Raw genomic sequence first — 24,137 nt, forward strand, 5'->3', positions numbered from 1 at the left:
GGCAAGGGTCAGCAAAGTAACCCGTAATCATCTAGCCCGCAGGCGTAATTGTTTTCAATTCATTTTCGTGACCTGGGAACTGTAGCCAGTCCCAAGGACCTGAGCTGATCTGGGAACTGCAGCTAGTCCCGGGGCACGCAGGTGACCTGGGCGCTGCAGCCAGTCCCGGGGCAGGCGAGCCAACTACAGCCAGTCCCGTGGCAGGCGAGAGTCCCGGGACGCGAGGGACTTGGGAATTGCAGAAAAATATTGAAAAACACGTGAAAACGAATGCGAAAAGCAAATCCAAGTGTCACTATGGCGATAGATGTGGCCCGCCATCCGCTCACAGACATGGGTCCTGGCCACCAATACAGAACAAGGTTGTCAACCCCTGTGTTAAGGCATGTGTTCTTACTATTCTTTGCCACCGTGATGACAGTAGTCTTGAAGCAGGTGGGTAGCTCAGAACAGTGTAGGGAGAGGTTAACGATGTCTGAACACTCCTGTTAAGGGGCTGTCCCACTGCGGCAACCTAATTCGCGAGTTTAAAATATTTTAGGAGAGTTTGAAAAAAATGTCATGTTGAAGACCTCCTTCGACTATGTAGAAGACTTCCTACAACCTCCTTCGACTTTGTTGAAGACTAACTTTGACTAGCTTTGGGAAAATTGGACACGGAATTGTGGAGAATGAAGATGACCTCCTTCGATCTCCTTCGACCTCCTTTTGACCTCCCTTCGACTATGTTGAAGACTATCTACAACTACCTTTGACTACCCTCGATTACCTATGAATAACATGCCGACCTACTAAGACTTATTACGACTAAACCTACGAGTAAAACAAGTATAGATTTTTTCCATGGCGACCTTTTATACTCACGGGCAGTTTTCAACATTTTGAAAAATACGCCGCGACCTAGCTGAGGCCTCGCGTATGCGGGGACTACTCTCAAGCATGAAGGAGAGGTACAAAGACCTCCTAGGACCTCATGTCAACCATGCTGCGAGTAAAAGTCGAGGGCAAACACGTCAGAACTCGCAGATTAGTTTGCCGTAGTAGGACAGCCCCTTTAGTCAGCACACGTGGGTCCTAAGGACATGGCCAGTGACTCCCTCTGGGCCAGTTACTTTCTGTAGATTCATCCTAAGGAAAGCCGATCTAACTTCTGCAACAGTGAACCTGGAAAGAGACACACTTGATTCTGATGGTACGGATGGCCTTCTGCTCAATGTGAGCGTAGCGAGCATTAGGTTCACCAGGTAGAGCCGCGCTGTCACCAGTGGTGTTGCCCGACTTCCCTTTGCAGCTAGTTATAGTATTTAGATCTTGCCACAGTCTGCGGGTGTCCAACCGATTGTACCGAGACTCAAGTTTGTCCCAGTATTGTCTCTTGGCATCCTTGATGGCTTTGTGAATATCATGTCAAGCATACTTGTACTGCTTGAGATCACTTGTCTTGTATGCAGCTGACCTGGCCTTCACCTGGGAATGTACCTCACGGTTCACCCATGGTTTCCAGTTGGTGAACACTCAGATTGTCTTCTTCAACACGCACTCCTCTACACACTTGCTGATGAAGTCAGTCACGGCAATGGTGAACTTATTCAGGTTGGCTGCAGAATCCCTGAATATGGACCAGTCCACTGACTCAAAGCAGTCGTGTTGGATATCACGTTTGTCCGCCGAGCAGCAGTGAGCAACTCTCTGTAGTGGAATGCAGAGCAAGCTTGACATCTGCATGGGGAGGGATATCCACTGCTGTCATGATAGCTGAGGTGAATTCCCTTGGCAGATAATAGGGATGGCACTTCACAGTCAGATGTTCCAGATCTGATGAAGGGAGAAGCCCTTGGGCTGAATGGCACAGTCAGGTATGACAGTGGTGATACAGAAAGTTGGAGTAACTCAGTGGGACAGGCAGCATCTCTGGAGAGTAGGAATGGGTGGCATCTCGGGTCGAGACCCTTGTTCAGATTGGTTAGGGATAAGGGAAATTAGGGATTTAGACGGTGATGTGGAGAGATAAAGAACAACGAATGAAAGATGTGCAAAAAAGTAACGATGATAAAGGCCATAGTAAGCTGTTTGTAGGGTGAAAATGAGATGCAAATGCGACTTGGGTGATGGAGGAATAGAGAGAGAGAGGGAATGCCGGGGCTACCTGAAGTTAGCAAAATCAATATTCATACCATTGGGCTGTAAGCTGGCCAAGCGAAACATGAGATGCTGTTCCTCCAATTTGCGTTTAGCCTCACTCTGACATTGGAGGAGACCGAGGATAGAAAGGTTTGTGTAGGAATGGGAAGGAGAATAAAAGTGTCCAGCATCCGGGAGATTAGGTTGGTTCACACGGGCAGTGCGAAGGTATTCCACAAAATGATCGCCAAGTCTGCATTTGATCTCGCCGATGTAAAATAGTCCATATCTTGAACAACGGACATAGTAAATGAGGTTGGAGGAGGTGCAAGTGTACCTATGCCTAACCTGAAAGGACTTTTGTGGTCCCCAGACAGAGTCTAAACTCACTCTATACTCATGACTGCATAGCCGGACATAGTCCGAACTCCATCATCAAGTTCTCCGATGACACCACTGTTGTGGAACTAATCACTGATGGGGAGGAGTCATAGTATAAAAGTGAGATCGACCAATTGACCAATTGGTGCCAGCACAATAACCTGGCTCTCAACACCAGCAAATCCAAGGAACTGATTGTGGACTTTCGAAGGGGTAGGATAGGGATCCACAATCCCTTTTATATCAACAGTACGATGGTGGAAAGGGTCAAGAACTTCAAATTCCTGGGCATGCTAATTTCCGAAGATCTTTCCTGGTCCCAGCACACTGATGGAATTATAAAGAAAGCACATCAGCGCCTCTACATCCTGAGAAGACTCCTGCGGAGACTCGGTATGTCAAAGAGGACTCTCTGGAACTTCTACAGGTGCACAGTAGAGAGCATGCTGACTGGTTGCATCGTGGGTTGGTTCAGCAACTTGAGCGTCCAGGAGCAAAAAAGGATGCAGCAAGTTGTAACCACTGCCCAGTCCATCATCGGCTCTGACCTCCCCACCATCAAAGGGATCTATCACAGTCGCTGCCTCAAAAAGGCAGCCAGCATCATCAAGGACCCAAACCATCCTGGCCACGCACTCATCTCTCCGCTACCATCGGGCAAAAGGTACAGTAGCCTGAAATCTGATACATCCAGGTTCAGGAGCAGCTGCTTCCCCACAGTCATCAGGCTATTAAACTCGCCAACAACCAGACTCTGAACTGTAAGAGACTATTGCACTTTATCTGTTTATTTATGTGTATATTGAACTGAACTGTTCTGTATTTTTGCTTACAATATTCTGTTGTGCTGCAGCAAGCAAGAATTTCATTGTCCTCTCTGGGACACATGACAATAAACTCACTTGAATTGACTTGACTTGAGTCGAGGGAGGTATAGCGACAGGTGTTGCATCTTCTGCGGTTGCAGGGGAAGGTACCTGGGAAGGGGGTGGTTTGGGTGGGAAGGGAAGAGTTAACCAGGGAGTTGTGGAGGGAACAGTCTCTGCAAAAGACAGAAAGGGATGGAAATGGGAAAATGTGGCTTGTGGTGGGATCCCATTGGAGATGGCGAAAATGTCAAAGGATTATGCGTTGTCTGCAACGGGTGGAAGGTAAGGACTAGGTGGACTGTCTCTGTTGTGATTAGGGGGAGGGGGAGCAAGGATGGAGCTGCAGCATACCGAGGAGGCACGAGTGAGGCCTCATCTATGATGGGAGAGGGGAACGCCCGTGCCCTAAATAATGTGGACATCTCAGATGTCAGGGGTGAGCCATGTCTCTGTGAAACAGAGCAGGCAGGTCTCTCAGTTCATTAAGGTAGGTCAGTCTGGCTTTGTGTTCATTCAGCTTCCTTTCCATATACTTCTCATTAGCCAGCGAAAAGTAAGTGGGGAACTTGAAACCATGTTGGGGGGAGAGACTCAAATAGAGAAGGCTAGTAGACAGTGTGTGAGGCAGGAGGCATAGAAGGGAAGCACTCAGACCCAACATGTAGGGGAGAAAGAAGAAAAAGATAATAAACAGAGAATAAGATGTGGTGGGTTTCTTAAATGTGTATATTTTAATGCCAGGAGCATTGTAAGAAAGGTGGATGAGCTTAAAGCCTGGATTGACACCTGGAAGTATGATGTTGTGGCGATTAGTGAAACATGGTTGCAGGATGGCTGTGATTGGACACTAAATATTCCAGGATTTCGTTGCTTCAGGTGTGATAGAATTGGAGGGGCAAGAGGTGGAGGTGTTGCATTGCTTGTCAGGGAAGATATTACAGCAGATATTATGGCAGGATAGATTAGAGGGCTCATCTAGGGAGGCTATTTGGGTGGAACTGAGAAATGGGAAAGGTGTAGCAACATTTATTGGGGTGTATTATAGGGGAGTGAGAATTGGAAGAGCAAATATGTAAGGAGATAGCAGATATCAGTAGTAAGCACAAGGTAGTGATTGTGGGAGATTTCAATTTTCCACACATAGACTGGGAAACACATTCTATAAAAGGGCTGGATAGTTTGGAGTTTGTAAAATGTGTGCAGGATAGTTCTTTGCAGCAATACATAGAGGCACCTACTAGAGAAGGGGCAATGCTGGACCTCCTGTTAGAAAATGAGACAGGTCAGGTGACGGAGGTATGCGTTGGGGAGTACTTCGGGTCCAGTGATCACAATACCATTAGTTTCAATATAATTATGGAGAAGGTCAGAACTGGACCAAGGGTTGAGATTTTTGATTGGATAATGGCTAACTTTGAGGGGATGCGAAAGGATATAAAAGGAGTGAATTGGGACATTTTGTTTTATGGGAAGGATGTAGTACAGAATCTTTATGTCCCTGTTCGGTTGAAAGGAAAGAGTAATAATAGGAAAGAGCCATGGTTTTCAAGGGAAAATGGACACTTGGTTTGGAAAAAGAGAGATCTACAATAATTATAAGCAGCATGGAGTAAATGAGGTGCTTGATGAGTATAAAGAATGTAAAAAGAATCTTAAGAAATAAATTAGAAAAGCTAAAAGAAGATGTGAGGTTGCTTTGGCAAGTAAGGTGAAAGTAAATCCAAAGGGTTTCTACAGCTATATTAATAGCAAAAAGGATAACGAGGGGTAAAATTGGTCCATTAGAGAGTCAGAGTGGGCAGCTAACTGCAGAGCCAAATGAGATGGGGGAGATATTGAACAATTTATTTTCTTCGGTATTCACCAAGGATAAGGATATTGAATTATGTGAGGTAAGGGAAACAAGTAGGATAGCTATGGAAACTATGAGGATCAAAGAAGAGGAAGTACTGACATTTTGAAAAATATAAAAGTGGATAAGTCTCCAGGTCCTGACAAGATATTCCCTAGGACATTGAGGGAGTTAGTGTAGAAGTAGCAGGGGCTATGACAGAAATATTTCAAATGTCATTAGAAGCTGGAATGGTGCCGGAGGATTGGCACACTGCACATGTTGTTCCATTGTTTAAAAAGGGTTCTAAGAGTAAACCCAGCAATTGTAGACCTGTTAGTTTGACGTTAGTGGTGGGCAAATTAATGGAAAGGATACTTAGAGATAATATATACAATCATCTGGATAAACAGGGTCTGATTAGGAACAGTAAACATGGATTTGTGCCTGGAAGGTCATGTTTGACTAATCTTCTTGAATACTTTGAAGAGCTTTCTAGGAAAATTGATGAGGGTAAAGCGGTGGATATTGTCTATATGGACTTCAATAAGGCCGTTGACAAGGTTCCACATGGAAGGTTGGTTAAGAAGGTTCAATTGTTTGGTATTAATAGTGGAGTAGCAAGATGGATTCAACAGTGGCTGAATGGGAGATGGGAGTAATGGTGGATAACTGTGTGTCAGGTTGGAGGACGGTGACTAGTGGGGTGCCCTCAGGGATCTGTGTTGGGTCCACTGTTGTTTGTCATATACATCAATGATCTGGATGATGGTGTGGTAAATTGGATTAGTAAGTATTCAGATGATGCTAAAATAGGTGGTGTTGTGGATAATGAAGTAGATTTTAAAAGTCTACAGAGAGATTTAGGCCATTTGGAAGAGTGGGCTGAAAGATGGCAGATGGAGTTTAATGCTGATAAGTGTGAGGTGCTACATCTTGGCAGGACAAATCAAAATAAGACGTACATGGTAAAAGGTAGCAAATTGAGGAATGCAGTTGAACAGAGGGATCTAGGAATAACTGTGCATAGTTCCCTGAAGATGGAATCGCAGGTAGATAGGGTGGTAAAGAAAGCTTTTGGTGTGCTGGCCTTTATAAATCAGAGCATTGAGTACAGAAGTTGGGATGTAATGTTAAAATTGTACAGGGCTTTGATGAGACCAATTCTGGAATATGGTGTACAATTTTGGTCGCCAAATTATAGGAAAGATGTCAACAAAATAGAGAGAGTACAGAGGAGATTTATTAGAATGTTGCCTGAGTTTCAGCACCTAAGTTACAGAGAATGGTTGAACAAGATAGGTCTTTATTCTTTGGAGTGCACAAGGTTAAGGGGGGGACTTGATAGAGGTCTTTAAAATTATGAGAGGGACAGACAGAGTTGATGTGGATAAGCTTTTTCCATTGAGAGTTGGAAGATTCAAACAAGAGGACATGATTTGAAAATTAAGTGACAAAAGTTTAGGGGTAACATGAGGGGGAACTTCTTTACTCAGAGAGTGATAGCTGTGTGGAATGAGCTTCCAGTGGAAGTGGTGGAGGCAGGATTGATTTTATCATTTAAAAGTAAATTGGATAGGTATATGGACGGGAAAGGAATGGAGGGTTATGGTTTGAGTGCAGGTAGATGGGACTAGATGAGAGTAAATGTTCGGTACGGACTAGAAGGGCCGGGATGGCCTGTTTCCCTGCTGTAATTGTTATATGGTTATATGGTTATATATGAGGCGGTGCTCCGGTGGCAGCGGCACGACTCGGGGCTGAGGCGGTGCTCCGGTGGCGGCGGCACGACTCGGGGCTGAGGCGGTGCTCCGGTGGATGCGGCACGACTCGGGGCTGAGGCGGTGCTCCGGTGACGGCGGCATAACTCGGGGATGAGGCGGTGCTCCAGTGGCAGCGACCCGACCCGGGGCTGAGGCGTCGTTCCGGTGGCTGAGGCGGCGTTCCAGCGGCGGCGACCTGAATCTGAGGCTCGGCCGCGGGCCAGTGGACGACATCATCGGGAGTTCGCAGGTCACAGGTTGGTGACCTGTTTTTACGGAGCTCCCGCGGCAACAGCTGCGTCCGCTGGACTGGAGGGCGGCAACTTCGGCAGCTTCGACCACCCCGGGCCGCGGAGCTTGAACCGGCCCGTTCGCGGAGCTCGGTTGAGCCGCGGGACTGAATTACCATCGCCCGGTGGGGTAACAACATCGGAGGCCTGGATCGCCTCAGCGCAGAGGGAGAATAAGGAGGGAAGAGACAGTGACTTTAAGACTTTTGCCTCCATCACAGTGAGGAGGTGTCTGGTGAACTCACTGTGGTGGATGTTAATTTGTGTTTATTGTGTGTTTTGTTATTTATTATTATATGTATGACTGCAGGCAACAAAATTACTTTCCGACCGAAAGGCCTGAATGACAAATAAATGAATCTAATCTAATCTTATATAGAACCACGCAATTCCCTTGTTTCCTCACTAGGTGGCAGCACGTCGACACCGTGAGTCTTCATCATCGACAGACACATGGTAGGTGCCATCGCTGCAGATCATCCATCAGTTTCATTTCCCAATTTAATCCCTTGGTTTAGGTTTCTGTTCCATATGTGAACAGTTGCCACAAGAAATCATCAAAGAAAATAATCAATTTTCTCAAACATTTATAAATTATTCATCATCATTCAGAGGGTATTTGGAAAAGGCAGCATTTATTGCCCATCCCGAGTTTTCCTGGGATGGTAAACAGCCTTCTTGAATTGTAGTTTCATGATTTTGACCCAGTGAAGAAATTGCAATATTCAGGAAAACTCCATTAATCCGGCAAACCAGGACCTTGTTGGGATTCACACATTTTCTGGATTATCGAATATTATTTACTTAAAATAATACACATTGAGTTTATCCTTATCAAAAAAAGTGACACACATATTATCAGTTAATCCAAAAGGTTAGAGGAGATCATGTCCGACAAAAGCCAATAAGTTCCCAGGGAGTGTAGTCAAAAGAACCGGGAGAGTTTGAAGAGAGTGCGGAAGTGTAGAAACTGGGGGGGGGGGGGGGGGGTGGGGGGGGGTGGGGAGGGTGGGGGGAGTCAATGGAAGGGAGTGTGGGAACCATGGACATGAAGTATAGATAGGTGAAATCAATACAATCCTGCAGCATTCTTGTTGATAAAACCATGTCTTGTGGCATTTCAATTTCATCGTCGTCATTCTGTTTACTCCAACTTTCAATAAAAATTGAGAATAGTCGCCTTCTCCCTCTCTCAATCGCATATTCGTCTCCAATTGAACCTTGGTGAAAAGAGACACTAGAGACACAAGGAATAAAATTTCCTTATATGCAGATGATGTACTAATATATATTACAAAGTTAGAAACTAGTATTCCAAACTTATTAAATCTAATAACTCAATTTGGTCAGTTTTCGGGATATAGAATTGGAATAAAAGTGAAATCATGCCAATAACAAAATTCAATTTACATACAATCCAACAATCCCCTTTTAAAATAGTTAAAGATAAATTTAAATACTTAGGAATCTATGTAACTAAAACATATACCGCTTTATTTAAACTAAATTTCCCACCCTTACTGAATAAACTACATAAGAATATTAAATACTGGAAAACACTCCCTATTTCTATGCTTGGGAGAATTAATGCTATAAAAATGATTTTTTTACCGCAACTGCTGTACCTATTTCAATTAATATATATTCCAAAAACTTTTTCAAAAAAGTCGACTCCATTGTTACAAGTTTTGTCTGGGATTATAAGAATGATAGAATAAGTAAAAAACATTTATGTAAGTCAAAGATAAATGGAGGTACACAAAATTGCTGGGGAAACTCAGCGGGTGCAGCAGCATCTATGGAGCGAAGGAAATAGGCGACGTTTCGGGCCGAAACCCTTCTTCAGACTGATAAATGGAGGTTTGGCTTTGCCAAATTTCTTATTTTATTTTTGGGCAGTCCATATTAAAAACATGAATTTCTGGCTGGAAGAAATGGATCGACAACCAGATTGGTTAATGATGGAAAAGGAAGACTGTCTACCTTTTGAAATAGGTCCGATCATATTTGCCCCCACAAAACTGCACAAAAAAACCTATAAAGAAAACCCCATAATACATAGTGGAATACGAATTTGGAAACAAATAAAAAAAGATTTAAAATTGAATAATACCACTATGCCTTCCCATTGTAAATAATCCTTTATTCAAATCATCCTTTATGGACAAAGGTTTCACACAATGGAAAAATGATGGAATCAAAAATATTGGACATCTTTATGGGAAAGGCACTTATCTTTCATTTCAAGAGTTACAACAGAATTATGGACTCCACTCAAATAATTTTTTCAGATATCTACAAATTAGAGATTATGTTAAATCTAATACACAAGTCTACAGGAGTAGGGAATCAGAAATTATTGATGAATGTTTGAACAAGCATCCTAATACTGAAAAACTAATAGCTTATATTTATAACACCCTACTAAACAACGAGGTACCACCGACCGAACCATATAGATACAAACGGGAAAATGAAATAGGTCACCCTATAACGAAAGATATGTGGGAGGAAAGTTTACAACAAATACATCAATGTTCATTAAATGCCAGACATACTTTAATACAATTCAAGGTCTTACATAGACTACACTACTCTAAAACAAAACTAAATAGAATCTTCCCACAAATCTCTCCTATTTGTGATAAATGTCTACATCTAGAGGCTAATTTAACACACACGTTTGCAAACTGTATAAAACTTAAACATTTCTGGACATATTTTTTAAATAACTTCAGAAGTTATTATTAAAGAACTAGACCCAGACACAAAATTAATAATACTTGGAATATCAGAACAAAGTTTAACACTCACAACAAACCAAAGAAATTTCCTCGACTACAGTATAATAATCGTGAAAAAATTAATATTAAAATTTTGGAAAGGCCCTACAACCCCCACAATTAAAATGTGGATTACGGAAATGTCGGAGACCCTATACTTAGAAAGAATTAGACTTGTCTTAATGGACAAACAAGATATTTTCGATAAAATCTGGGCTCCATTCATTAACTATCTGAAGGGATAGATTGGCACAGCACGAGGACCCAACTGAAAATTGAACTCAGGATCAGATGAAAAGCTATACTTTATAATCTACGAACCTTTCTCCATTGACGTATTACAGGTAATCCATTCCACCTCCTCTGTTTTTCTGGGTTTTTTTTTTTAATTTGAAACTTTCTACCCTCTCTTTCTCTCTCTTTCTATAAAAAATAAAAACACTAGAAGCAGAAGTAATTGATAATTGAAAATTTTAATAATGTATGACTGATGTATATGAAAAGTCTTTTTACTATAATATGTAACTATACTTGATAATATGTCTACTTCTAATAAAAATATATATTAAAAAAAAAAAAAAAACTTGGTGAAAAGTCTCCACAAGTAGGATTTCTTGATGCAGGAATTTTCAACATCAGCATCATTTTCCCTTTTCACTACAGGAAGGAGTTGTCGAAAATCGCCACAACAAATGGTAAGAATCCCACAAAAAGGCTTAGTGTTGCTAAATACATTTCGAAGAGTTCTGTCCACTGCTTCAAAGCTCTCTCTGCTAATCATCGGGCACTCATCCCAAACAATAAGTTTCACTTGCCTCATCAAACCTGCCGTCTTGGCGCGCAGCTCCAGTCCTTTTACAAAGACCCCAGGTAATTGCGAGAACTTAGTCTGCGGGTGATATTTCTTCTGTCATTACAGCAATGGAAAAAGCGAGGGTGAAGTCGTGGAAGACTGCAGGGAGAACCACTTCAGGGGACCGTGGGAGTACGGTCAGCGGTCGGCAGTCGGTTTCACCAGCGCGGTCGCTGTCAGCTCAGCCAGCAACTTCAGGCTCGTGCCCATGGATAGCACTTTGCATACCCTGCGGGGGAAAGCAAAGGGCAAGTCCGACAGGAGGGTAGACTCGGAGGAGTCTGGCCGGGAGGATTCCCTTCCCAGAGCAGGAAGGTTGTCTGGATGCCTGTCCCGAGTGGAGCGTCTTCTGGAGAAGATGCTCCAACAGAGTACGCTCCGTGGTCGGGAGCCGTACCGCAGCGGGTCTCGGGGACCTGCAGCAGCGCCTGTTGCAGGGCTGCATGACATCTCCCTATCTGACGATGGTAGCGCAGACAACTCCGGTGCGGAGGAACGTTCGATGCGGGACCCGCGGGAAGCGGAGGTGCCGGACCAGATATCAAAGTTTGTGGTGCCGTCGCTTGTTGGAGAGCTGCTGAATGAGGAGCTAGCGGCAACCATCAATTACCTGGTCTCCCACCAGCTGCAGGAGCAGGTTATGTTAGAAACAGCCATACAGTACCATGCACCCAGCAACTGTGCGTCCCTGAAGGTACCGGTGGTAAACAGTTCTATATGGAACCATGTCGGTGGGGGTATAAAAACACAAGAATTAAAGCTGCAGAGGATTCTGAACCTGCTGGGGTCGGGACTGACAGCTTTCGCCAGGTCAGTGGACGGCGGCACATTGTCGGATGGTCAGCGGGACGCAATGGCATTGTTGTGCAATGCGCACTTTGGATCCAATTGTTTTAGAAAAAATGCCATTCGTCCCGTTCTCAACCCCAAGTTTGCGGGGTAGTGTAAAGCCAGCAATGTGCAGCCGCCAAACTTACTGTTTGGGGAAGACCTCTCCAGGCAGGTAAAAGACCTCGACGAGGAGGCAAAGGCTGAGGGGTTGCTTCGGGCTCCTCCAGTGAATAAACCGGCGTCGTTGTCATCGTTTCGTCGGCACCAACCATATCCTTCACCCAGCACAAGACCGGCTGGGCAACCAATGAGGTCGGGAAGAATTTCAAGGAAGTCTTTTTTAGGACAAGGTCCGACCCGACCAACAATGAAGATGCGCAGCTACCGACCACAAGCACCCCAAAACCCCAAACAGCGGGGAAGGAAGTAACCGTTGAACATCCATCTAACACTGAGGTAGGTGGGTCTGGTTTACAGAGTAACATACCGGGTGTACAATCATTGCATGTTGGTGGTAGGTTACGTTTCATTTTGCATGAGTGGCGTTGGATAACTTCTGACTTGTTCATACTGCACAGTGTTGAAGGGTTTAAAATAGAGTTTGCTGATGCGCTGCCACCCACCCAGCATGCTCCAAGCCGTTCCTTTCTCCGTTCAAAAAGGGATGATTTGGAAGTTCAGGCTGAAATTGAACCTCTGTATGAAAAAAGGGTAATTGAGAACACTAGGCATGAGGCACACCAATTTGTGTCCAATATTTTCACCAGAGAAAAGAAGGATGATGGGGTAGGGAGGGATGGGGGGTGGAGGGGGAGGGGGGAGGGGGGAGGGGGGGGGGGGGGATTCAACCTAATTATACACTTTTGTGCAGTACAAACATTTCAAAATGGAAAGTTTTGTCACAGCCAAACAGTTACTTTCCAAGGGATGTTATATGGCATGCATTAACCTTAAGGATGCTTATTATTTGGTCCCTATTCACAAGGAACACAGGAAGTACCTGAAGTTCAACTGGATGGTGCAGTAATGGCAATTTAAAGCACTGCCTAATGGGTTGTTCTCAGCTCCTAGGCTGTTCACTAAAATATTAATACCTGCACTGGCTCTTTTACGAGCACAAAGGTATATTGTAATGGCTTACCTGGATGACATTCTCATCATAGGTAAAACTATGGAATTAGCTATTTTGGCAGTTTCAGCCACCAAACCTGTGTTTGAAAAGTTGGGATTCCTCATTCATCCAGTAAAATTCACTATCATGGATTACTTGGGATTTACTGTTAACTCCAATCACCTGGTTGTGACTTTGCCCGAGGGCAAGAGATTGAAGTTAATAGAGTCCTGCAGCAATATGATTGCACAGCAGCTGCCTTCTATTCAACAAGTGGCAAGTTTAATTGGCAAATTGGTTGCTGCATTTCCAGCAGCTACATTATCAACAATTGCAAAGAGACAAGGTGCATGCACTTAAAAACAATTTGGGCCACATTCACAGGGCTATGCAATTGTCGGTGGAAGCTCTTGATGAGTTCCAGTGGTAGATAGCCAATCTTGGCCATTGTTCTGGCAATATTTCAATTAATAGCACTTCATTGGTAATACAGACTGATGCAAGTGCTTTGGGGTGGGGAGCTACTGACACCGATTCCAGCTGCGGTGGCAGATGGGATTTGCATGAACAATCTTTTCTACAGGTGCATGGGGTTAACTATTTGGAGTTGCTCACAGCCTTTCATGGGCTGAAAGCTTATTGTATACACAAGCATCATCTGCATGTTCAGTTACAGATAGATAACACTACTGCAGTAGCATATATAAATCACATGGGTGGTATCAAGTCAGCATCCTGTAATAAATTGGCTAACCTCATTTGGCAATGGTGTATTATTCGTAACATTTGGGTTTCAGCAATCTACCTACCAGGTAGATTCAACACGGTGGCGGACACCAGGTCACGTAAATTTAATGACAACACCGAATGGGTGTTGAATCAGAGTATTTAATGACATTGTTTCTGGGTATGGTACACCGGATATGGATTTGTTCGCTTCAAGATTAAACCATCAGTTACCAAAGTATGTTGTGTGGGAACCAGACCCAGGGGCTGTAGCTGTGGACGTGTTCTCGCTACACTGGGGAGGAATGTTTTTCTATGCATTCCCCCCATTCTGCCTCGTCACTCACTGTCATCATAAGATTCAGCAGAACTCTACCTCTGGCATTCTGGTAGTCCCTGACTGGCCCACTCAGCCATGGTAACCTCTCATTCTTGGCATGGTGGTACAACCTGTATGGAAGGTGCCAAAACACAGGTCTTTGTTGACTAACCCCAGTTCGGGGGAAGCACATCCTCTACATGATCGACTAAATTTGTTAATTTGCAGGTTTTGAGAAGACCTTTCCTCGGACTGGGACTAGCTGACCGCACGGTGGATTTGTTAACTGCGGCATGGTGAAGCAGTACACAGAAACAATATGCATTGTATATCAGGAAGTGGGATTTGTTCTGTGCACAGTCCGAGATTTTGTATGACGAAGAGCACATCACAGATGTCCTGGAGTTTCTTTCAAAATTATTCTATGATGAGAAATTGAGTTACAGTGCTCTGAATAGTGCCAGGAGTGCGTTGTCGTCATACTTGCAACCAAGTTCACTACACCAGTCTGTGGGCTCTCATCCTTTAGTGTGTAAATTTATGAAAGGTGTTTTCAATTCTAACCCTCCTCGACCCAGATACACTGAAATTTGGGATGTAGGGGTCGTTCTTAATTCACTTCGCTCATGGTCCCCACCTTCTTCCCTGTCTCTACTGAGACTTACACACAAGGTGGTCATGCTGATGGCTTTAATGTCAGCTCAGAGGGTCCAGTCCTTGCAAAAGTTACGTATCGATAGGATGCTCACCTCTGATACTGGGTTCACCTTTTTTATTTATGACAACATAAAACAGAGTAGACCAGGGTCCTCGGGACTAAAATTACATTTTATGGCATACCCTGTGGACCCAGAGTTGTGTATAGTTCGTTACCTCAGACAGTATATAAAAGTTACTAAAGGGTTTAGAAATTCGGACTTATCATTGTTGATTAGCCATAAGAAGCCACATAAGGGGGTGTCTACTCAGACCATCTCCAGGTGACTTAAATTAATTTTACTTCATGCGGGTGTGGATACTAAAATATTAAAATCTCATTCCACCAGGGCTGCAGCAATGTCCGCAGCAAGAAGCATGGATGTTCCATTAGACCAGATTCTGTCAGCTGCAGGATGGTCCTCCGCACGCACGTTTCAGGAGTTTTATAACAAACCTTTAGTGAAAAAATGTTGTTGCTAGTTCAGTTTTGAGTTCAGTTGGATAGTCCCTCTCGGGTAGAGAGATGACCACCGTTGTATTGTTTTGTTTCTATATTAAATTGTTATTGTTCGAATACCATGACTGAACAGTTTCCTTTCTTCAATTGTCAACTATACAGTGTGTGACGCATGGACTCGTTTCCACGGCATGGAGTCACAGAGCTTTATTTTATGAGGAGTACGATGAGGGATTACGTGCCCTCCACTCCCAATCCTTCCTCATAAAGCTAACTGGTATTTCTAGTTTCTTGAATCTTACTAGTCTCAGGTCAATCGGTTCCGGTCTGTGACTCCACACCGCTGCTTTGAAGGTTGATGTGCATGCGGGCTGACGGGCTCTTCACATAATCCCTCATCGTAACTCCTCATAAAATAAAGATCAAACTTCAAACTGGTAAGTTCTCGTTTAATCTTACTATTAGTAAGGCCCGTTGGTATACAATGAATGTAATATGGATGACATGCAGGCAGAGGAGACAGTTTTAATCTGGCAACATATTCAGCACAGACATTGTGGGCTGAAGCCCCTCGTCCTGTGCAGTATTGTTCTATGGAATACAATTATATTTGTTAGTTCTCAAACAATAAAGTAGCCCATGCCCCCATGTAGCAAACGGTGGAGAAATTAGAATCAAGATGAACTGCGGAAAAGGCACCCAATGTGTGTCTGTCACCGTTACCACCCAAAAAAAACAAAGTCTGAAGCAACTATGTTTCCAAGTTCATCTTCATGTCACCCCACATTCTGAATTGGAAGCAGTGTAAAACTCTGATAATCTGTTATCTGACATTTCTACAATTCTGAAGAGATGTTTACAATTGCCACTCATCATGCCCCTGATTCTTGCACTCGCCATGAACACACCAGGACCCTGATACCCACACTCTCTTCCAAATACTAAGATCTCAGTCCCCATACTCCCCTCCTATACTTCATGTCCATGGTTCCCACACTCCCTTCAATTGACTCCCCCCACCCTCCCCCCCCCCCCCCCAGTTACTACACTTCCGCACTCTCTTCAAACTCTCCCGGTTCTTTTGACTACACTCCCTGGGAACTTATCGGCTTTTGTCGGACATGATCTCCTCTAACCTTTTGGATTAACTGATAATATGTGTGTCACTTTTTTTGATAAGGATAAACTCAATGTGTATTATTTTAAGTAAATAATATCCGATAATCCAGAAAATGTGTGAATCCCAACAAGGTCCTGGTTTGCCGGATTAATGGAGTTTTCCTGAATATTGCAATTTCTTCACTGGGTCAAAATCATGAAACTACAATTCAAGAAGGCTGTTTACCATCCCAGGAAAACTCGGGATGGGCAATAAATGCTGCCTTTTCCAAATACCCTCTGAATGATGATGAATAATTTATAAATGTTTGAGAAAATTGATTATTTTCTTTGATGATTTCTTGTGGCAACTGTTCACATATGGAACAGAAACCTAAACCAAGGGATTAAATTGGGAAATGAAACTGATGGATGATCTGCAGCGATGGCACCTACCATGTGTCTGTCGATGATGAAGACTCACGGTGTCGACGTGCTGCCACCTAGTGAGGAAACAAGGGAATTGCGTGGTTCTATATAAGATTAGATTAGATTAGATTAGATTCCTTTATTTGTCATTCAGGCCTTTCGGTCGGAAAGTAATTTTGTTGCCTGCAGTCATACATATAATAATAAATAACAAAACACACAATAAACACAAATTAACATCCACCACAGTGAGTTCACCAGACACCTCCTCACTGTGATGGAGGCAAAAGTCTTAAAGTCACTGTCTCTTCCCTCCTTATTCTCCCTCTGCGCTGAGGCGATCCAGGCCTCCGATGTTGTTACCCCACCGGGCGATGGTAATTCAGTCCCGCGGCTCAACCGAGCTCCGCGAACGGGCCGGTTCAAGCCCGGGGTGGTCGAAGCTGCCGAAGTTGCCGCCCTCCAGTCCAGCGGACGCAGCTGTTGCCGCGGGAGCTCCGTAAAAACAGGTCACCAACCTGTGACCTGCGAACTCCCGACGATGTCGTCCACTGGCCCGCGGCCGAGCCTCAGATTCAGGTCGCCGCCGCTGGAACGCCGCCTCAGCCACCGGAACGACGCCTCAGCCCCGGGTCGGGTCGCTGCCACTGGAGCACCGCCTCATCCCCGAGTTATGCCGCCGTCACCGGAGCACCGCCTCAGCCCCGAGTCGTGCCGCATCCACCGGAGCACCGCCTCAGCCCCGAGTCGTGCCGCCGCCACCGGAGCACCGCCTCAGCCCCGAGTCGTGCCGCTGCCACCGGAGCACCGCCTCATATATAACCATATAACCATATAACAATTACAGCAGGGAAACAGGCCATCCCGGCCCTTCTAGTCCGTACCGAACACTTACTCTCATCTAGTCCCATCTACCTGCACTCAGACCATAACCCTCCATTCCTTTCCCGTCCATATACCTATCCAATTTACTTTTAAATGATAAAATCAATCCTGCCTCCACCACTTCCACTGGAAGCTCATTCCACACAGCTATCACTCTCTGAGTAAAGAAGTTCCCCCTCATGTTACCCCTAAACTTTTGTCCCTTAATATTCAAATCATGTCCTCTTGTTTGAATCTTCCAACTCTCAATGGAAAAAGCTTATCCACATAACTCTGTCTGTCCCTCTCATAATTTTAAAGACCTCTATCAAGTCCCCCCTTAACCTTCTGCACTCCAAAGAATAAAGACCTATCTTGTTCAACCATTCTCTGTAACTTAGGTGCTGAAACCCAGGCAACATTCTAATAAATCTCCTCTGTACTCTCTCTATTTTGTTGACATCTTTCCTATAATCTGGCGACCAAAATTGTACACCATATTCCAGAATTGGTCTCATCAATGCCCTGTACAATTTTAACATTACATCCCAACTTCTATACTCAATGCTCTGATTTATAAAGGCCAGCACACCAAAAGCTTTCTTTACCACCCTATCTACCTGCGATTCCACCTTCAGGGAACTATGCACAGTTATTCCTAGATCCCTCTGTTCAACTGCATTCCTCAATTTGCTACCTTTTACCATGTACATCTTATTTTGATTTGTCCTGCCAAGATGTAGCACCTCACACTTATCAGCATTAAACTCCATCTGCCATCTTTCAGCCCACTCTTCCAAATGGCCTAAATCTCTCTGTAGACTTTTAAAATCTACTTCATTATCCACAACACCACCTATTTTAGCATCATCTGAATACTTACTAATCCAATTTACCACACCATCATCCAGATCATTGATGTATATGACAAACAACAGTGGACCCAACACAGATCCCTGAGGGCACCCCACTAGTCACCGTCCTCCAACCTGACAAACAGTTATCCACCATTACTCTCTGGTATCTCCCATTCAGCCACTGTTGAATCCATCTTGCTACTCCACTATTAATACCAAACAATTGAACCTTCTTAACCAACCTTCCATGTGGAACCTTGTCAACGGCCTTACTGAAGTCCATATAGACAATATCCACCGCTTTACCCTCATCAATTTTCCTAGAAAGCTCTTCAAAGTATTCAAGAAGATTAGTCAAACATGACCTTCCAGGCACAAATCCATGTTTACTGTTCCTAATCAGACCCTGTTTATCCAGATGATTATATATATTATCTCTAAGTATCCTTTCCATTAATTTGCCCACCACTAACGTCAAACTAACAGGTCTACAATTGCTGGGTTTACTCTTAGAACCCTTTTTAAACAATGGAACAACATGCGCAGTGTGCCAATCCTCCGGCACCATTCCAGCTTCTAATGACATTTGAAATATTTCTGTCATAGCCCCTGCTACTTCTACACTAACTCCCTCAATGTCCTAGGGAATATCTTGTCAGGACCTGGAGACTTATCCACTTTTATATTTTTCAAAATGTCAGTACTTCCTCTTCTTTGATCCTCATAGTTTCCATAGCTATCCTACTTGTTTCCCTTACCTCACATAATTCAATATCCTTATCCTTGGTGAATACCGAAGAAAATAAATTGTTCAATATCTCCCCCATCTCATTTGGCTCTGCAGTTAGCTGCCCACTCTGACTCTCTAATGGACCAATTTTACCCCTCGTTATCCTTTTTGCTATTAATATAGCTGTAGAAACCCTTTGGATTTACTTTCACCTTACTTGCCAAAGCAACCTCACATCTTCTTTTAGCTTTTCTAATTTATTTCTTAAGATTCTTTTTACATTCTTTATACTCATCAAGCACCTCATTTACTCCATGCTGCTTATAATTATTGTAGATCTCTCTCTTTTTCCAAACCAAGTGTCCATTTTCCCTTGAAAACCATGGCTCTTTCCTATTATTACTCTTTCCTTTCAACCGAACAGGGACATAAAGATTCTGTACTACATCCTTCCCATAAAACAAAATGTCCCAATTCACTCCTTTTATATCCTTTCGCATCCCCTCAAAGTTAGCCATTATCCAATCAAAAATCTCAACCCTTGGTCCAGTTCTGACCTTCTCCATAATTATATTGAAACTAATGGTATTGTGATCACTGGACCCGAAGTACTCCCCAACGCATACCTCCGTCACCTGACCTGTCTCATTTTCTAACAGGAGGTCCAGCATTGCCCCTTCTCTAGTAGGTGCCTCTATGTATTGCTGCAAAGAACTATCCTGCACACATTTTACAAACTCCAAACCATCCAGCCCTTTTATAGAATGTGTTTCCCAGTCTATGTGTGGAAAATTGAAATCTCCCACAATCACTACCTTGTGCTTACTACTGATATCTGCTATCTCCTTACATATTTGCTCTTCCAATTCTCACTCCCATTAGGCGGTCTATAATACACCCCAATAAATGTTGCTACACCTTTCCCATTTCTCAGTTCCACCCAAATAGCCTCCCTAGATGAGCCCTCTAATCTATCCTGCCATAATATCTGCTGTAATATCTTCCCTGACAAGCAATGCAACACCTCCACCTCTTGCCCCTCCAATTCTATCACACCTGAAGCAACGAAATCCTGGAATATTTAGTGTCCAATCACAGCCATCCTGCAACCATGTTTCACTAATCGCCACAACATCATACTTCCAGGTGTCAATCCAGGCTTTAAGCTCATCCACCTTTCTTACAATGCTCCTGGCATTAAAATATACACATTTAAGAAACCCACCACATCTTATTCTCTGTTTATTATCTTTTTCTTCTTTCTCCCCTACATGTTGGGTCTGAGTGCTTCCCTTCTATGCCTCCTGCCTCACACACTGTCTACTAGCCTTCTCTATTTGAGTCTCTCCCCCCAACATGGTTTCAAGTTCCCCACTTACTTTTCGCTGGCTAATGAGAAGTATATGGAAAGGAAGCTGGATGAACACAAAGCCAGACTGACCTACCTTAATGAACTGAGAGACCTGCCTGCTCTGTTTCACAGAGACATGGCTCACCCCTGACATCTGAGATGTCCACATTATTTAGGGCACGGGCGTTCCCCTCTCCCATCATAGATGAGGCCTCACTCGTGCCTCCTCGGTATGCTGCAGCTCCATCCTTGCTCCCCCTCCCCCTAATCACAACAGAGACAGTCCACCTAGTCCTTACCTTCCACCCGTTGCAGACAACGCATAATCCTTGACATTTTCGCCATCTCCAATGGGATCCCACCACAAGCCACATTTTCCCATTTCCATCCCTTTCTGTCTTTTGCAGAGACTGTTCCCTCCACAACTCCCTGGTTAACTCTTCCCTTCCCACCCAAACCACCCCCTTCCCAGGTACCTTCCCCTGCAACCGCAGAAGATGCAACACCTGTCGCTATACCTCCCTCGACTCAAGTCAAGTCAATTCAAGTGAGTTTATTGTCATGTGTCCCAGAGAGGACAATGAAATTCTTGCTTGCTGCAGCACAACAGAATATTGTAAGCAAAAATACAGAACAGTTCAGTTCAATATACACATAAATAAACAGATAAAGTGCAATAGTCTCTTACAGTTCAGAGTCTGGTTGTTGGCGAGTTTAATAGCCTGATGACTGTGGGGAAGCAGCTGCTCCTGAACCTGGATGTATCAGATTTCAGGCTACTGTACCTTTTGCCCGATGGTAGCGGAGAGATGAGTGCGTGGCCAGGATGGTTTGGGTCCTTGATGATGCTGGCTGCCTTTTTGAGGCAGCGACTGTGATAGATCCCTTTGATGGTGGGGAGGTCAGAGCCGATGATGGACTGGGCAGTGGTTACAACTTGCTGCATCCTTTTCTGCTCCTGGACGCTCAAGTTGCTGAACCAACCCACGATGCAACCAGTCAGCATGCTCTCTACTGTGCACCTGTAGAAGTTCCAGAGAGTCCTCTTTGACATACCGACTCTCCGCAGGAGTCTTCTCAGGATGTAGAGGCGCTGATGTGCTTTCTTTATAATTGCATCAGTGTGCTGGGACCAGGAAAGATCTTCAGAAATTAGCATGCCCAGGAATTTGAAGTTCTTGACCCTTTCCACCATCGTACTGTTGATATAAAAGGGATTGTGGATCCCTATCCTACCCCTTCGAAAGTCCACAATCAGTTCCTTGGATTTGCTGGTGTTGAGAGCCAGGTTATTGTGCTGGCACCAATTGGTCAATTGGTCGATCTCACTTTTATACTATGACTCCTCCCCATCAGTGATTAGTTCCACAACAGTGGTGTCATCGGTGAACTTGATGATGGAGTTCGCACTATGTCCGGCTATGCAGTCATGAGTATAGAGTGAGTTATAGACTCTGTCTAGGGGACCACAAAAGTCCTTTCAGGTTAGGCATAGGTACACTTGCACCTCCTCCAACCTCATTTACTATGTCCGTTGTTCAAGATATGGACTATTTTACATCGGCGAGATCAAATGCAGACTGGGCGATCATTTTGTGGAATACCTTCGCACTGCCCGTGTGAACCAACCTAATCTCCCGGATGCTGGACACTTTTATTCTCCTTCCCATTCCTACACAAACCTTTCTATCCTCGGTCTCCTCCAATGTCAGAGTGAGGCTAAACGCAAATTGGAGGAACAGCATCTCATGTTTCGCTTGGCCAGCTTACAGCCCAATGGTATGAATATTGATTTTGCTAACTTCAGGTAGCCCCGGCATTCCCTCTCTCTCTCTATTCCTCCATCACCCAAGTCGCATTTGCATCTCATTTTCACCCTACAAACAGCTTACTATGGCCTTTATCATCGTTACTTTTTTGCACATCTTTCATTCGTTGTTCTTTATCTCTCCACATCACCGTCTAAATCCCTAATTTCCCTTATCCCTAACCAATCTGAACAAGGGTCTCGACCCGAGATGCCACCCATTCCTACTCTCCAGAGATGCTGCCTGTCCCACTGAGTTACTCCAACTTTCTGTATCACCACTGTCATACCTGACTGTGCCATTCAGCCCAAGGGCTTCTCCCTTCATCAGATCTGGAACATCTGACTGTGAAGTGCCATCCCTATTATCTGCCAAGGGAATTCACCTCAGCTATCATGACAGCAGTGGATATCCCTCCCCATGCAGATGTCAAGCTTGCTCTGCATTCCACTACAGAGAGTTGCTCACTGCTGCTCGGCGGACAAACGTGATATCCAACACGACTGCTTTGAGTCAGTGGACTGGTCCATATTCAGGGATTCTGCAGCCAACCTGAATAAGTTCACCATTGCCGTGACTGACTTCATCAGCAAGTGTGTAGAGGAGTGCGTGTTGAAGAAGACAATCTGAGTGTTCACCAACTGGAAACCATGGGTGAACCGTGAGGTACATTCCCAGGTGAAGGCCAGGTCAGCTGCATACAAGACAAGTGATCTCAAGCAGTACAAGTATGCTTGACATGATATTCACAAAGCCATCAAGGATGCCAAGAGACAATACTGGGACAAACTTGAGTCTCGGTACAATCGGTTGGACACCCGCAGACTGTGGCAAGATCTAAATACTATAACTAGCTGCAAAGGGAAGTCGGGCAACACCACTGGTGACAGCGCGGCTCTACCTGGTGAACCTAATGCTCGCTACGCTCACATTGAGCAGAAGGCCATCCGTACCATCAGAATCAAGTGTGTCTCTTTCCAGGTTCACTGTTGCAGAAGTTAGATCGGCTTTCCTTAGGATGAATCTACAGAAAGTAACTGGCCCAGAGGGAGTCACTGGCCATGTCCTTAGGACCCACGTGTGCTGACTAAAGGGGCTGTCCTACTACGGCAAACTAATCTGCGAGTTCTGACGTGTTTGCCCTCGACTTTTACTCACAGCATGGTTGACATGAGGTCCTAGGAGGTCTTTGTACCTCTCCTTCATGCTTGAGAGTAGTCCCCGCATACGCGAGGCCTCAGCTAGGTCGCGGCGTATTTTTCAAAATGTTGAAAACTGCCCGTGAGTAAAAAAGGTCGCCATGGAAAAAATCTATACTTGTTTTACTCGTAGGTTTAGTCGTAATAAGTCTTAGTAGGTCGGCATGTTATTCATAGGTAATCGAGGGTAGTCAAAGGTAGTTGTAGATAGTCTTCAACATAGTCGAAGGGAGGTCAAAAGGAGGTCGAAGGAGATCGAAGGAGGTCATCTTCATTCTCCACAATTCCGTGTCCAATTTTCCCAAAGCTAGTCAAAGCTAGTCTTCAACAAAGTCGAAGGAGGTTGTAGGAAGTCTTCTACATAGTCGAAGGAGGTCTTCAACATGACATTTTTTTCAAACTCTCCTAAAATATTTTAAACTCGCGAATTAGGTTGCCGCAGTGGGACAGCCCCTTAACAGGAGTGTTCAGACATCGTTAACCTCTCCCTACACTGTTCTGAGCTACCCACCTGCTTCAAGACTACTGTCATCACGGTGGCAAAGAATAGTAAGAACACATGCCTTAACACAGGGGTTGACAACCTTGTTCTGTATTGTGGGCCAGGACCCATGTCTGTGAGCGGATGGCGGGCCACATCTATCGCCATAGTGACACTTGGATTTGCTTTTCGCATTCGTTTTCACGTGTTTTTCAATATTTTTCTGCAATTCCCAAGTCCCTCGCGCCCCGGGACTCTCGCCTGCCACGGGACTGGCTGTAAGTCG

At 44.4% G+C, this 24,137-nt stretch overlaps 1 protein-coding gene across 1 annotated transcript in view; it reads right to left on the minus strand.

Annotated features, from left to right (window-relative positions):
• Positions 1-24,137, minus strand: part of LOC116979505 (serine-rich adhesin for platelets-like) — a 1,930,096-nt gene that overhangs the window by 898,159 nt on the left and 1,007,800 nt on the right. The window lies entirely within an intron of this gene.

This window comes from Amblyraja radiata, chromosome 13 (assembly GCF_010909765.2).
Source record: "Amblyraja radiata isolate CabotCenter1 chromosome 13, sAmbRad1.1.pri, whole genome shotgun sequence".
NCBI lineage: Eukaryota > Metazoa > Chordata > Chondrichthyes > Rajiformes > Rajidae > Amblyraja > Amblyraja radiata.